Genomic DNA, 13,038 nt, shown 5'->3' on the forward strand with positions numbered 1-13,038 from the left:
TGCCCAAGAAGCAGTAGCAGCCAGCAGAAAGGGAGGCGGGGCAGCATCGGCAGCTGAGAGGGTGAAAGCAGTCCCTCCTCCCTGACCAAGTTCTCTCCCCTTCGTCTGAACCGGAGCACCTAGCCAGACCAGAGATCTCCGTGGAAAGCCTCCAACACACAGGTCCACAGAGAGGTAGCCTTGCTATATTGCCTATGGTTTTACAAATGATAAGTCTTGTGTCATTGTTTGGTGGCTGGTGGGCCCAAGAAAGTCTGACAATAACATGTACTTCCATTTGCCTCGAATATCCTATTTAAAGTGTCAAATTATAATGTCCCATTTAGACCTGAGCACCCTGGTTTGTTATTCACTGCAATTTACCAGTTGTGCATTTTGCATCCATCGTCATCTACTGCAAAAAGAAGCTCCCCCTAATGTGAGCTGAGAGATGGTCTAATCTGTGTGTATAAAAAACATGGGGAGGCTAGACATGACGACACACACCTTTGACGTCAGCACTTGGGAGGCAAAGTCAGGAAGATCTCTGTGAGCTCAAGGTTAGAGTGAGTTCCAGGCCAGCCAGGGCTACAAAGTGGCAGATCCTATATCAAAAAAGGAAACAACGACTATGACATAGGACAGTTTATTAATGTCTACTTGGCAGAATATTAGCATAGGTTTTTCCCTAGGACCTCTGACATAGCCAGTCAACAAGTACAAAGCATCAGTGCCTCTCATGCAGCCTTAAATCTAACCAGAAGGTAACTGCTTACTCCCTTGTCGTTCTTGCCACAGTTGCACACTGGGAACATCTAGCCAGGGCACTCATTACTACGGTAATGAGTTTGCAGGGCTCACAATTGGCTAAGGCTGTGGACTGTTCTTCTCACCTGGCAGCATGCACAGAACATTCCAGCACTATGAAACTAGCAAGTAGGGTTGGGGATTTAGCTCAGTGGTAGAGCGCTTGCCTAGGAAGCGCAAGGCCCTGGGTTCGGTCCCCAGCTCCGGGGGAAAAAAAAAAAAAAGAACAACAAAAAAAAGAAACTAGCAAGTAAAGATGGTGTTTCCAGGTCCATAACCACTTTTCCATGCTCTATCACACATGTGTGTGGTCTTTACCAATAGTGACTTACCATCAAGTTCTGGAGCGTAACCAAACACAGTAACCGTAGTCTGTAATGTTTGGGTTTGGGGTCTGTGACCTCACTGACTGACAACTTGGGAAGACGTAGCTCACACCTGGCACTGGCCTTGAACATGCTATCCACCAAGGCCCAATCTAAGCAGCAGTGAGCCCCAGGCCACGTACAAAAAACAAGCAATCTAGGCTTTTGCTAGCCTAGCACCTGCAGCTAAAGCCTGTCCCAGTCCTTGAACAATCCTCTGACAGCTTTCAGCGAAGTTCCTTAAATGTCACGCCTTTACTACTGGACGCAGTCGTCTGATGAAGAATTATCACACCAGTTTTCCAGCTGAGGAACATACTGAGGTTGTAAAAGGGCAACCTGATTCAACAGAGGTGCAGTGCTGCTTTTTCCAAGATGAGACATTTCTCTGCCCGGGAGGTTGCTGAGGCCTTCTTCCTACCACTTTCCCCCTTAGAAGACTTACACATTTTGAAGGATTTAATTTAATGAGATTATTAGAAATAATTTACCGTTTTTCAATCATATGAATGAAAATGAGCGAGTTCTCAACAACTAGCTCCTAGAAGTCATTAAAAAAAACAAAATGAAATGAAATACATGGTTGCTACTGCGTTTCCTCCCCCAAAGAACAGACACTTGCATTTTTACTTGGCAAGTATTTTGCGCACTGAGCCATCTCCTCAGCCCTTAAGGGTATTTTTTTCTTTTAATATTACAGTATAATGAAGTTAAACCACAAGGTGCTGAATTGGTAAGTTATGGGTAATCAATATGTGTAAAGTGAGGAGTCATCATGGAAGAAACCCAGTATCAACCTGAGACCTCCACTGGACCCACCCATGTGTGTCAACACACATGTAAACATGCATATACACAAAATCACTTTAAGAAATGAACAGAAGAAGTCCCACACCCGCGGATCCCGGCCCGCAGCAGCTCTCTGCTCCCAGAACCCGTGGGAGAGATACCTTACCGCCTGGTCAGGTGGGCACTCCTGAGGCTGCAGAGCAGAAGAGACCACCAACACTGCCCACCCCTGCCCACATCCCTGGCCCAAGAGGAAACTGTATAAGGCCTCTGGGCTCCCGTGGGAGAGGGCCCAGGTGAGGCAGGAGCCCTGCCTGAGACACCGCCGGAACCTGAAGGAAACAGACCGGATAAACAGTTCTCTGCACCCAAATCCCGTGGGAAGGAGAGCTAAACCTTCAGAGAGGCAGACACGCCTGCGAAACCAGAAGAGACTGCTCTCTACACACATTGCTGATTCCAGAGGAAAACACCTGAGGCCATCTGGAACCCTGGTGCACGGAGGCTCCCGGAAGAGGCAGCGCAGATCTTCCGGGGTTGCTGCACCTCAGAGAGCCCGTGGGCAGCACTTTTGAACGAACAGAGCCTCGGGACCACAGGTAAGACCAACTTTTCTGCTGCAAGTGACCTGCCTGGTGAACTCAAGACACAGGCCCACAGGAACAGCTGAAGACCTGTAGAGGGACAAAACTACACACACGAAAGCAGAACACTCTGTCCCCATAACTGGCTGAAAGAAAACAGTAAAACAGGTCTACAGCACTCCTGACACACAGGCTTATAGGACAGTCTAGCCACTGTCAGAATTAGCAGAACAAAGTAACACTAGAGATAATCTGATGGTGAGAGGCAAGCGCAGGAACACAAGCAACAGAAACCAAGACTACATGGCATCATCGGAGCCCAATTCTCCCACCAAAACAAACATGGAATATCCAAACACACCAGAAAAGCAAGATCTAGTTTCAAAATCAGATTTGATCATGATGCTGGAGGACTTCAAGAAAGACGTGAAGAACTCCCTTAGAGAACAAGTAGAAGCCTACAGAGAGGAATCGCAAAAATCCCTGAAAGAATTCCAGGAAAACACAAACAAACAGTTGAAGGAATTAAAAATGGAAATAGAAGCAATCAAGAAAGAACACATGGAAATAACCCTGGATATAGAAAACCAAAAGAAGAGACAAGGAGCTGTAGATACAAGCTTCACCAACAGAATACAAGAGATGGAAAAGAGAATCTCAGGAGCAGAAGATTCCATAGAAATCATTGACTCAACTGTCAAAGATAATGTAAAGTAGAAAAAGCTACTGGTCCAAAACATACAGGAAATCCAGGACTCAATGAGAAGATCAAACCTAAGGATAATAGGTATAGAAGAGAGTGAAGACTCCCAGCTCAAAGGACCAGTAAATATCTTCAACAAAATCATAGAAGAAAACTTCCCTAACCTAAAAAAAGAGATACCCATAGGCATACAAGAAGCCTACAGAACTCCAAATAGATTGGACCAGAAAAGAAACACCTCCCGTCACATAATAGTCAAAACACTAAACGCTCAAAATAAAGAAAGAATATTAAAAGCAGTAAGGGAAAAAGGTCAAGTAACATATAAAGGCAGACCTATCAGAATCACACCAGACTTCTCTCGCCAGAAACTATGAAGGCCAGAAGATCCTGGACTGATGTCATACAGACCCTAAGAGAACACAAATGCCAGCCCAGGCTACTGTATCCTGCAAAACTCTCAATTAACATAGATGGAGAAACCAAGATATTCCATGACAAAACCAAATTTACACAATATCTTTCTACAAATCCAGCACTACAAAGGATAATAAATGGTAAAGCCCAACATAAGGAGGCAAGCTATACCCAAGAAGAGGCAAGAAACTAATCATCTTGGCAACAAAACAAAGAGAAGAAAAGCACACAAACACAACCTCACATCCAAATATGAATATAACAGGAAGCAATAATCACTATTCCTTAATATCTCTCAACATCAATGGCCTTAACTCCCTAATAAAAAGACATAGATTAACAAACTGGATACATAGCGAGGACCCTGCATTCTGCTGCCTACAGGAAACACACCTCAGAGACAAAGACAGACACTACCTCAGAGTGAAAGGCTGGGAAACAACTTTCCAAGCAAATGGTCAGAAGAAGCAAGCTGGAGTAGCCATTCTAATATCAAATAAAATCAATTTCAACTAAAAGTCATCAAAAGATAAGGAAGGACACTTTATATTCATCAAAGGAAAAATCCACCAAGATGAACTCTCAATCCTAAATATCTATGCCCCAAATACAAGGGCACCTACATACGTAAAGAAACCTTACTAAAGCTCAAAACACACATTGCACCTCACACAATAATAGTAGGAGACTTCAACACCCCACTCTCATCAATGGACAGATCATGGAAACAGAAATTAAACAGAGACGTAGACAGACTAAGAGAAGTCATGAGCCAAATGGACTTAACGGATATTTATAGAACGTTCTACCCTAAAGCAAAAGGATATACCTTCTTCTCAGCTCCTCATGGTACTTTCTCCAAAATTGACCATATAATTGGTCAAAAAACAGGCCTCAACAGGTACAGAAAGACAGAAATAATCCCATGCGTGCTATCGGACCACCACGGCCTAAAGCTGGTCTTCAATAACAATAAGGGAAGAATGCCCACATATACGTGGAAATTGAACAATGCTCTACTCAATGATAACCTGGTCAAGGAAGAAATAGAAAGAAATTAAAAACTTTTTTAGAATTTAATGAAAATGAAGGTACAACATACCCAAACTTATGGGACACAATGAAAGCTGTGCTAAGAGGAAAACTCATAGCGCTTGAGTGCCTGCAGAAAGAAACAGGAAAGAGCATATGTCAGCAGCTTGACAGCACACCTAAAAGCTCTAGAACAAAAAGAAGCAAATACACCCAGGAGGAGTAGAAGGCAGGAAATAATCAAACTCAGAGCTGAAATCAACCAAGTAGAAACAAAAGGACCATAGAAAGAATCAACAGAACCAAAAGTTGGTTCTTTGAGAAAATCAACAAGATAGATAAACCCTAGCCAGACTAACGAGAGGACAGAGAGTGTGTCCAAATTAACAAAATCAGAAATGAAAAGGGAGACATAACTACAGATTCAGAGGAAATTCAAAAAATCATCAGATCTTACTATAAAAGCCTATATTCAACAAAACTTGAAAATCTACAGGAAATGGACAATTTCCTAGACAGATACCAGGTACCGAAGTTAAATCAGGAACAGATAAACCAGTTAAACAACCCCATAACTCCTAAGGAAATAGAAGCAGTCATTAAAGGTCTCCCAACCAAAAAGAGCCCAGGTCCAGACGGGTTTAGTGCAGAATTCTATCAGACCTTCATAGAAGACCTCATACCAATATTATCCAAACTATTCCACAAAATTGAAACAGATGGAGCACTACGAATTCCTTCTATGAAGCCACAATTACTCTTATACCTAAACCACACAAAGACCCAACAAAGAAAGAGAACTTCAGACCAATTTCCCTTATGAACATTGACATGTAAAAATACTCAACAAAATTCTGGCAAACCGAATCAAGAGCACATCAAAACAATCATCCACCATGATCAAGTAGGCTTCATCCAGGCATGCAGGGATGGTTTAATATACGGAAAACCATCAACGTGATCCATTATATAAACAAACTGAAAGAACAAAACCACATGATCATTTCATTAGATGCTGAGAAAGCATTTGACAAAATTCAACACCCCTTCATGATAAAAGTCCTGGAAAGAATAGGAATACAAGGCCCATACCTAAACATAGTAAAAGCCATATACAGCAAACCAGTTGCTAACATTAAACTAAATGGAGAGAAACTTGAAGCAATCCCACTAAAATCAGGGACTAGACAAGGCTGCCCACTCTCTCCCTACTTATTCAATATAGTTCTTGAAGTTCTAGCCAGAGCAATCAGACAACAAAAGGAGATCAAGGGGATACAGATCGGAAAAGAAGAAGTCAAAATATCACTATTTGCAGATGATATGATAGTATATTTAAAGTGATGCCAAAAAAAGTTCCACCAGAGAACTACTAAAGCTGATAAACAACTTCAGCAAAGTGGCTGGTATAAATTAACTCAAATAAATCAGTAGCCTTCCTCTACACAAAAGAGAAACAAGCGAGAAAGAAATTAGGGAAACGACACCCTTCATAATAGACCCAAATAATATAAAATACCTCGGTGTGACTTTAACCAAGCAAGTAAAAGATCTGTACAATAAGAACTTCAAGACACTGAAGAAAGAAATTGAAGAAGACCTCAGAAGGTGGAAAGATCTCCCATGCTCATGGATTGGCAGGATTAATATAGTAAAATGGCCATTTTACCAAGCGATCTACAGATTCAATGCAATCCCCATCAAAATACCAATCCAATTCTTCAAAGAGTTAGACAGAACAATTTGCAAATTCATCTGGAATAACAAAAAACCCAGGATAGCTAAAACTATCCTCAACAATAAAAGGACTTCAGGGGAATCACTATCCCTGAACTCAAGCAGTATTACAGAGCAATAGTGATAAAACTGCATGGTATTGGTACAGAGACAGACAGATAGACCAATGGAACAGAATTGAAGACCCAGAAATGAATCCACACACCTATGGTCACTTGATTTTTGACAAAGGAGCCAAATCCATCCAATGGAAAAAAGATAGCATTTTCAGCAAATGGTGCTGGTTCAACTGGAGGTCAACATGTAGAAGAATGCAGATCGATCCATGCTTATCACCCTGTACAAAGCTTAAGTCCAAGTGGATCAAGGACCTCCACATCAAACCAGACACACTCAAACTAATAGAAGAAAAACTAGGGAAGCATCTGGAACACATGGGCACTGGAAAAATTTCCTGAACAAAACACCAATGGCTTATGCTCTAAGATCAGAATGGAAACAAATGGGATCTCATAAAACTGCAAAGCTTCTGTAAGGCAAAGGACACTGTGGTTAGGACAAAACGGCAACCAACAGATTGGGAAAAGATCTTTACCAATCCTACAACAGATAGAGGGCTTATATCCAAAATATACAAAGAACTGAAGAAGTTAGACAGCAAGGAGACAAATAACCCTATTAAAAATGGGGTTCAGAGCTAAACAGAGAATTCACAGCTGAGGAATGCCGAATGGCTGAGAAACACCTAAAGAAATGTTCAACATCGTTAGTCATAAGGGAAATGCAAATCAAAACAACCCTGAGATTTCACCTCACACCAGTGAGAATGGCTAAGATCAAAAACTCAGGTGACAGCAAATGCTGGCGAGGATGTGGAGAAAGAGGAACACTCCTCCATTGTTGGTGGGGTTGCAGACTGCTACAACCATTCTGGAAATCAGTCTGGAGGTTCCTCAGAAAATTGGACATTGAACTGCCTGAGGATCCAGCTATACCTCTCCTGGGCATATACCCAAAAGATGCCCCAACATATAAAAAAGACACGTGCTCCACTATGTTCATCGCAGCCTTATTTATAATAGCCAGAAGCTGGAAAGAACCCAGATGCCCTTCAACAGAGGAATGGATACAGAAAATGGTACATCTACACAATGGAATATTACTCAGCTATCAACAAAAATGACATAGTGAAATTCGTAGGCAAATGGTTGGACATGAAAAATATCAGCCTGAGTGAGCTAACCCAATCACAGAAAGACATACATGGTATGTACTCATTGATAAGTGGCTATTAGCCCAAATGCTTGAGTTACCCTAGATGCCTAGAACAAATGAAACTCAAGACGGATGATCAAAATGTGAGTGCAGATCGCTCATGAGAGACACAGCCAGAATACAGCAAATACAGAGGTGTATGCCAGCAGGAAACCACTGAACTGAGAACAGGACCCCTGTTGAAGGAATCAGAGAAAGAACTGGAAGAGCTTGAAGGAGCTCGTGACCCCCATATGTACAGCAATGCCAACCAACCAGAGCTTCCAGGGACTAAGCCACTACCCAAAGACTATACATGGACTGACCCTGGACTCTGACCTCGAGGTTGCAATGAATATCCTAGTAAGAGCACCAGTGGAGGGGAAGCCCTGGGTCCTGCTAAGACTGAACCCCTAGTGAACTAGACTGTTGGGGAGAGGGCAGCAAGGGGGGAGGGTTGGAGGGGAACACCCATAAGGAAGGGGGGGGAGGGGATGTTTGCCGGAAGCAGGAAAGGGAATAACATTGAAATGTATATAAAAATACTCAAGTTTAATAAAAAAAAAAAAAAAAAACCTTTAAATTAAAAAATCAAATTCTAATTAAAAAATAAAAAAAAAAAAAAAAGAAATGAACAGAAAAATCCAAGGATTTGTTATTTCTGAGCTATACCTTCAAGGTCAGGTAGGAAAGAGATATCCACATTTTAAATTAGAGAATAAATTTGGAAATACACAAACTCTTCTGTGTTACAATCTTCAGAAGGGCCTGCTAGACTCAAGAGTGGATTGTGCTCTGGGTTACAGTGTGGCAATAAACTCTGTATTAAAGGGTTTATATTACACACACACACACACACACACACACAGAGTTATAGACAGTTGTAAGCTGCCATATGTGTGCTGGGATTTGAACTCAGGACCTCTGAAAGAGCAGCCAGTGCTCTTACCCGCTGAGCCATCTCTCCAGCCCAAGAAACATCTCTTTTTTTTTTTTTTTTCTTTTTGGTTCTTTTTTCGAGCTGAGGACCGAACCCAGGACCTTGCGCTTCCTAGGCAAGCGCTCTACCACTGAGCTAAATCCCCAACCCCGAAACATCTCTTAAAACAGAAAAACCAAATCAAAGAAACAACCTGCCCCCTATGGCTGTTTTTGTCCTTGATCTGGGGTCTCATGCAGTTCTAGGTGATCTTGAACACTACAGAGCCAAGAGTGGCTTTGAAATTCTGCCTGGCTGGCAAGATGGCTGGGGGTGGGGGTGAGAGGGAGTGGTGATGACACAGGCTGCCAAGCCTGATGACCTGAGTTCAGTCCCCAATACTCACATGATGAAAGGCAAAGACTTGTGTAGGTCATTCTCTGACCTCCACATGGGCATTCATGTGGGTGTGCATGCACACGAATGTGTGGACACTTGTACATAATACAAAAATTCTGATCTTCTTCCTCTACCTTAAGTGTGCTGGGATTACAGACGTGTGCTACCATGCCCACTTTAAATGATACTGGGGCTCAAACCCAGGACATTGTGTGTGCTAAGCAAGCCCTTTACCACCTGGCCCACATTTTTCTCAGTCTGTATAATAGCTTCTTCTGTCTTTTGAGACAGGCTGGTCTCGGACTCAGAGCAGTCTCCTACCCTCCTGCTATGATTAGTGTACTGTTATGCCTGGCTGGACTTTTTAAGTTGTTTCTTCTAGGTTTAAAAAGAATCCACGAACTTAAAATAAAAATATTTAAACAAGCAAGATAATTGTTTCCTTACTGTAACCGCAAAATTTGGAAAAGCCATTGGAACTGAGTAGGACTACCCTCTTGAATTTAGAAAACCACTTTATTCTAATGTTTCAAAGAGTATATCTGCAGGGTTTCAAAATCCGTTTTTCCCAGAGCTGAATGCTGGGCTGTATACCCATGATCCCGGTACTCAGGCAGAGGACACAGAGACCATAATCAAAAAAAAAAAAAAAAAAAAAAATCTATCTTCTATCTATACCTCAGATTTGTGATCAGTTTTGTAGGGAGCGGCTAAAGATGGCGCCGACATCCGGTGGTCGTTGGTGATAAACACCTGCAATGCGCATGTGTTGGCATTTCTCCGGCAGTTATCAGACTGGAGTGATATTCATGCTAATAAGGTATTTCATGCTCCACCAATCCCCAGAGGACAAATTTACAGCCACAGTCTGTCTTGTTTATAAGGCAAGTGCCTTTGTTCCCCGGGGTCCCCGTATCAATAATTAGGTGTTCCTGCAATAAAGGCTGTTGAGAAGAATCTGACAGTGTTGCGTCTTCCTTGCTGGCTAAGGTGGGCGCTACACAGTTTTACTATCATTTTATTTATTTCTGTCCCCAAAACTTTGTTACATTTTTTTCACATAGAATGTGAATACAGGTGCATGGATGATCTCATATCCACAATGTGTATCTCAGACCATGAATAATGGTTTTTAATTCCTATCTAAAACAAGGAGAAAGAAAAGGAATTTGGCGGAGTCCCTTGTTGTATGTACACTACACACAGGGCGGCATTCAGGTAAAAGGGACAGGAGTTGAAAGACCCACCCCATGAGTCTTAACTCAGAGTTGCAACAGGCTTGAATGAGCCCAGGCACGCCCAGATACCTAGGGCCGAGTCACTGTTAAAACTAACAGACCATAGAAGGAAAGGAATACAGAACAGACTAGGAGTACCAGATCTGGCAGGAAGGATAAGTCCCTAGCCCCCGACATTCAGGACGCCCCAGCCCGCACGTACTCTTTTACCATATTACAACCTCATTCGAATATGATTCAAACCTGCCAATGTGTGTAGCAATACCTTATTACCTCATCTTGTGAAATAACCAATCATATGTGAACATGTAAATATGACTCGTTTAAATGCACCAATGCCCGTAACTATGCATCTGCTTAAGTACGACCGCTTCTGCATCCCCAAACACTATAAAAGACCAATGATGGAGCTGCTGGGCGCGCAAGTCCTCCGAAGAGACTGTGTGCCCCAGGTACCTGTGTTTTCAATAAACCCTCTTGCTGATTGCATCCAGTGGACTGGTTCGGTCATTAGGCACTTGGGGGTCTCCTCCTGAGAAAGGTCCTCTCCGGGGTCTTTTCAGAGTCAGGTAGTTGGGTCTTTAAACATCTTTAGCAGGATACAAGGAAAGAGCCATTGTCACACACCTGCTCTCGGAGTTTCCACTAAACAATACATTTGCTTATTCTCGAGCACATGCATTGTGTCTAACGCTCACGTACATGGCGTACGTGACCCACGTGACCCACGGCCTTGTCAACTGCGGTGCTCCAGAGGAAGGAAAGGCAAGCCTAGCCCAGGCTGACGCAGGTTGACAGTTCACAGGTACACTCTTCTTATCCTACAGTTTCCACGGGGAATGACGCCAACTCTGATTTTGTTTTCCCAGAATACTTCTTTTAAAACTTGGCTTACATCAAACATCCTGAGAGTCAGGTAAATAAATCTTGAATTCCTGAGGTACCACTGATATCTTTTACAAAAGCAAAGATCCCGTTTGCTCTCAGGAAGCTGGTAGGGTGACAGTGAACTGGACATAGAGTAGAAACCACACTCAGGAAACCAACTTTATAAAGGTTAAGTAAAGAAGACTAAATGCAGGGCAAACCAACCTAACCGTCCTTTACTTCTTGGAGGTAAGGTGGTGGGAAAGAGAAGTCTTCCGAGGTGGCTTTAGCCTTTTACTTTGTATTAAAGGCATGGTTCAAACAGAAGTAGAAAAGGGGGTAGGGGGTGGGAGGTAGCATAAAGCCCTATTTCAGGAGCACTAAGAGTCATACACTTGTCCTTGCTTATCCTCTACTCTTCCCCCATCAAGTATACTTTCCCTTGAAATAAAACCATATTCCAAGGAAACCCTAGCCCACAGTCATGAGCTAGAATTGAATGGTAGGCTGTTTCCTGATTCACACACTTAGAGGAAACACTGGAGTAGTCACTTGCATTCAAATTCTATGTTAATGAGATTCCTTTGGGGAGGGTTTCCTGGAGTCAGAAGCTATTGAAAAACAAACAAGAGATGTGGGAGAAAATGAGGGTTGGAGAGAAGGCTCAGAGGTTAAAGGAATGCCCAGCCAAGGGTCTAGGTTCAGTTCCCAGCACCCACATAGTGGTTCATAAGCACCTGTAACTCCAGTACCGGGGAATTCAAAGCCCTCCTCTGGCATCTGCAGACCCAGTGCAAGCAAAATACCCATACACACAAAAATAAGTCTAAAAAATGAAAACACTACTTACTGAAGATTACTGGGGGCATACTGGTAAGAGGAAAAACGAATTGCAAAATAAATGTATAATAAATAAATATGTATGTAAACGCGTAGCTAAATGGTATCTGAGTGTATACTAACCCATGGCAGTTACATTTGGGAGCGGGCATCAGCAGCACGTCCACATTAGTTTGTCTGTTTTTTCCTTAAAATGTACCACTTACATAACTACCAAACAAGGAATTCTTTATATATATAAAATCAATTTTGTAGTTCCATCCCGCTCTTTACTATTCATTGCCTTTCCCCATTGAAATGGAAGCAGGCGCATGAGCTTGAGTATTTCATAATGAAGAGAACACACAGTTGCCAGAAATATCAAAATTAAAAGAACTGGTACACTAGAAATAAAGGCCATTTAAAGTCAACCACCATCATGTAGCATCCAGGGAATGGAGGTCTGAGGAAGGTCATCACGCAGCCCAGGTTAGCCGCTCTAGTGAAGGACCCCGGTCCGATTCCCAGCACCCACACGGTGGCTCATACCATCTGTAACTCAAGTTGCAGATCTGACATTCTCTTTTGACCTGCATGGGCACCAGGCATGCATGTGGTACATGGACATACATGCAGGCAAAACACTCATACAAGTTTGAAAACGAACTTCAAAAGAGAGTGAGTCATGTGCTAAGACTGCTCACCAAGTGAGGCCTGGCTGCATGGGTTTGTTCTCCAGACCCCTGTGTGGAAGGAGACAACTGACTCCTACATACGTGCTTTGGCACACAGGTGCCCACAAAACTGTAAACTAAGCAAATAAATGCCAAAATACTGAGAGAAGAGCTGTACAGGTGGATCACATGGCTTTGCCACGAAGATGGTGCACACGCACTGGCTATGCACAAGTAGTGTTCTGGGTCTGTCAAACTCAAAACCTATCTCTTTGATAAGCATTTCTGCTTGACAGGGAACTCTTGAAAGAAATCATAATTTGGGGTTTAGGGATGCTCAGTTGAAGTGTTGGTGTAGCATGTAAAAAAACAAACAAACAAACAAGCAAAAACAAAAACCCTCCATGTTTGATTCCTTAGTGCCACACTAACTAAGTGTGTGGTGCATAACATTC

The sequence above is a fragment of the Rattus rattus genome, chromosome 1 (genome assembly GCF_011064425.1).
Source record: "Rattus rattus isolate New Zealand chromosome 1, Rrattus_CSIRO_v1, whole genome shotgun sequence".
Taxonomy (NCBI): domain Eukaryota; kingdom Metazoa; phylum Chordata; class Mammalia; order Rodentia; family Muridae; genus Rattus; species Rattus rattus.